Source organism: Juglans regia, unplaced genomic scaffold, assembly GCF_001411555.2.
Source record: "Juglans regia cultivar Chandler unplaced genomic scaffold, Walnut 2.0 Scaffold_876, whole genome shotgun sequence".
Taxonomy (NCBI): domain Eukaryota; kingdom Viridiplantae; phylum Streptophyta; class Magnoliopsida; order Fagales; family Juglandaceae; genus Juglans; species Juglans regia.
The window spans coordinates 1-2,490 of NW_023363731.1; the positions used below are offsets into that span (position 1 = coordinate 1).

Genomic DNA, 2,490 nt, shown 5'->3' on the forward strand with positions numbered 1-2,490 from the left:
CCCGAGTGGTCCTTCTTGTCAATTTATCTCGCAAGGCGGAGAAAACAAAAACGAGGGGTGCAACACGAGGACTTCCCCGGAGGTCACCCATCCTAGTACTACTCTCGCCCAACCACGCTTAACTGCTGAGTTCTGATGGGATCCGGTGCATTAGTGCTGGTATGATCGCACCCATCAAACTAATTACTTAAAATTCATATAATCCTTGAGCAACATACTAGCGTCCTTCCGATCCCAATCCAAACGGAGATCTGATCCAAACCCATGGCTACGCGATGGGCAGGGCGAGATTTTCCCAAAAATCCGCTCCCGAGTGCTCCTTCTTGTCAATTTATCTCGCAAGGCGGAAAAAACAAAAACGAGGGGTGCAACACGAGGACTTCCCAGGAGGTCACCCATCCTAGTACTACTCTCGCCCAAGCACGCTTAACTGCGGAGTTCTGATGGGATCCGGTGCATTAGTGCTGGTATGATCACACCCATCAAACTAAATACTTAAAATTCAAATAATCCTTGAGCGACATACTAGCGTCCTTCCGATCCCAATCCAATCGGAGATCTGATCCAAACCCATGGCTACGCGATGGGCAGGGCGAGATTTTCCGAAAAATCCACTCCCGAGTGGTCCTTCTTGTCAATTTATCTCGCAGGGCGGAAAAAAAATCAACAAGGGGTGCAACACGATGACTTCCCAGGAGGTCACCCATCCTAGTACTACTCTCGCCCAAGCACGCTTAACTGCGGAGTTCTGATGGGTTCCGGTGCATTTGTGCTGGTATGATCGCACCCATCTAACCAATTATTTAAAATTCATATAATCCTAGGGCGACCTACTAGCGTATTTCCGATCCAATGCGAACCGTTGATCTGATCGAAACCCTTGGCTACGCGATGGGCAGGGCGCGATTTTCCTAAAAATCCACTCCCAAGTTGTCCTTCTTGTAAATTCCTCTCGCAAGGCGGAAAAAACAAAAACGAGGGGTGCACCACGAGGACTTCCCAGGAGGTCACCCATCCTAGTACTACTCTCGCCCAGGCGCGCTTAACTGCGGAGTTCTGATGGGATCTGGTGCATTAGTGCTGGTATGATCGTACCCATCAAACTAATTACTTAAAATTCAAATAATCCTTGAGCGACATACTAGCGTCCTTCCGATCCCAATCCAATCGGAGATCTGATCCAAACCCATGGCTGCGCGATGGGCAGGGCGAGATTTTCCGAAAAATCCACTCCCGAGTGGTCCTTCTTGTCAATTTATCTCGCAAGGCGGAAAAAAAAAAAACGAGGGGTGCAACACGAGGACTTCCCAGGAGGCCACCCATCCTAGTACTACTCTCGCCCAAGCACGCTTAACTGCGGAGTTCTGATGGGATCCGGTGCGTTAGTGCTGGTATGATCGCACCCATCAAACTAATTACTTAAAATTCAAATAATCCTTGAGCGACATACTAGCGTCCTTCCGATCCCAATCCAAACGGAGATCTGATCCAAACCCATGGCTACGCGATGGGCAGGGCGAGATTTTCCCAAAAATCCACTCCCGAGTGCTCCTTCTTGTCAATTTATCTCGCAAGGCGGAAAAACAAAAACGAGGGGTGCAACACGAGGACTTCCCAGGAGGTCACCCATCCTAGTACTACTCTCGCCCAAGCACGCTTAACTGCGGAGTTCTGATGGGATCCGGTGCATTAGTGCTGGTATGATCGCACCCATCAAACTAATTACTTAAAATTCATATAATCCTTGAGCGACATACTAGCGTCCTTCGATCCCAATCCAAACGGAGATGTGATCCAAACCCATGGCTACGCGATGGGCAGGGCGAGATTTCCCGAAAAATCCACTCCCGAGTGCTCCTTCTTGTCAATTTATCTCGCAAGGCAGAAAAAACAAAAACGAGGGGTGCAACACGAGGACTTCCCAGGAGGTCACCCATCCTAGTGATACTACTCTCGGCAAACGCGCGCAGCGCTTAACTGGCGGGTTCTGCAGTGGGATCGGTGCGTGTGCTGGTATGATCGCACCCATCAAACTAGTGCCAAAATTCATATAATCAGCCAGGCGACGCCGCACTAGCGTCCTTCGATCCCAATCCAAACGGAGATCTGATCCAAACCCATTGCTACGCGATGGGCAGGGCGAGATTTTCTCAAAAATCCACCCCCGAGTGGTCCTTCTTGTCAATTTATCTCGCAAGGCGGAGAAAACAAAACGAGGGGTGCAACACGAGGACTTCCCAGGAGGTCACCCATCCTAGTACTACTCTCGCCCAAGCACGCTTAACTGCGGAGTTCTGATGGGATCCGGTGCATTAGTGCTGGTATGATCGCACCCATCAAACTAATTACTTAAAATTTATATAATCCTTGAGCGACATACTAGCGTCCTTCCGATCCCAATCCAAACGGAGATCTGATCCAAACCCATGGCTACGCGATGGGCAGGGCGAGATTTTCCCAAAAATCCACCCCCGAGTGCTCCTTCTTGTC

The 2,490-nt window shown here is 49.7% G+C and overlaps 7 non-coding genes across 7 annotated transcripts; all 7 read right to left on the reverse strand.

The window, feature by feature from the left end:
* Window positions 1–54: 54 nt before the first annotated feature.
* On the reverse strand, window positions 55–173 carry LOC118347443. The gene has a single exon (XR_004800653.1). It is a non-coding gene; the product is annotated as a 5S ribosomal RNA (ribosomal RNA).
* Window positions 174–362: 189 nt separating this feature from the next.
* On the reverse strand, window positions 363–481 carry LOC118347446. The gene has a single exon (XR_004800656.1). It is a non-coding gene; the product is annotated as a 5S ribosomal RNA (ribosomal RNA).
* A 189-nt stretch (window positions 482–670) lies between these two features.
* Window positions 671–789, reverse strand: LOC118347448. Its single transcript, XR_004800658.1, has one exon. It is a non-coding gene; the product is annotated as a 5S ribosomal RNA (ribosomal RNA).
* A 189-nt stretch (window positions 790–978) lies between these two features.
* LOC118347444 lies at window positions 979–1,097 on the reverse strand. The gene has a single exon (XR_004800654.1). It is a non-coding gene; the product is annotated as a 5S ribosomal RNA (ribosomal RNA).
* Window positions 1,098–1,286: 189 nt separating this feature from the next.
* Window positions 1,287–1,405, reverse strand: LOC118347447. The gene has a single exon (XR_004800657.1). It is a non-coding gene; the product is annotated as a 5S ribosomal RNA (ribosomal RNA).
* Window positions 1,406–1,593: 188 nt separating this feature from the next.
* On the reverse strand, window positions 1,594–1,712 carry LOC118347442. The gene has a single exon (XR_004800652.1). It is a non-coding gene; the product is annotated as a 5S ribosomal RNA (ribosomal RNA).
* Window positions 1,713–2,216: 504 nt separating this feature from the next.
* On the reverse strand, window positions 2,217–2,335 carry LOC118347445. Its single transcript, XR_004800655.1, has one exon. It is a non-coding gene; the product is annotated as a 5S ribosomal RNA (ribosomal RNA).
* Window positions 2,336–2,490: the final 155 nt, after the last annotated feature.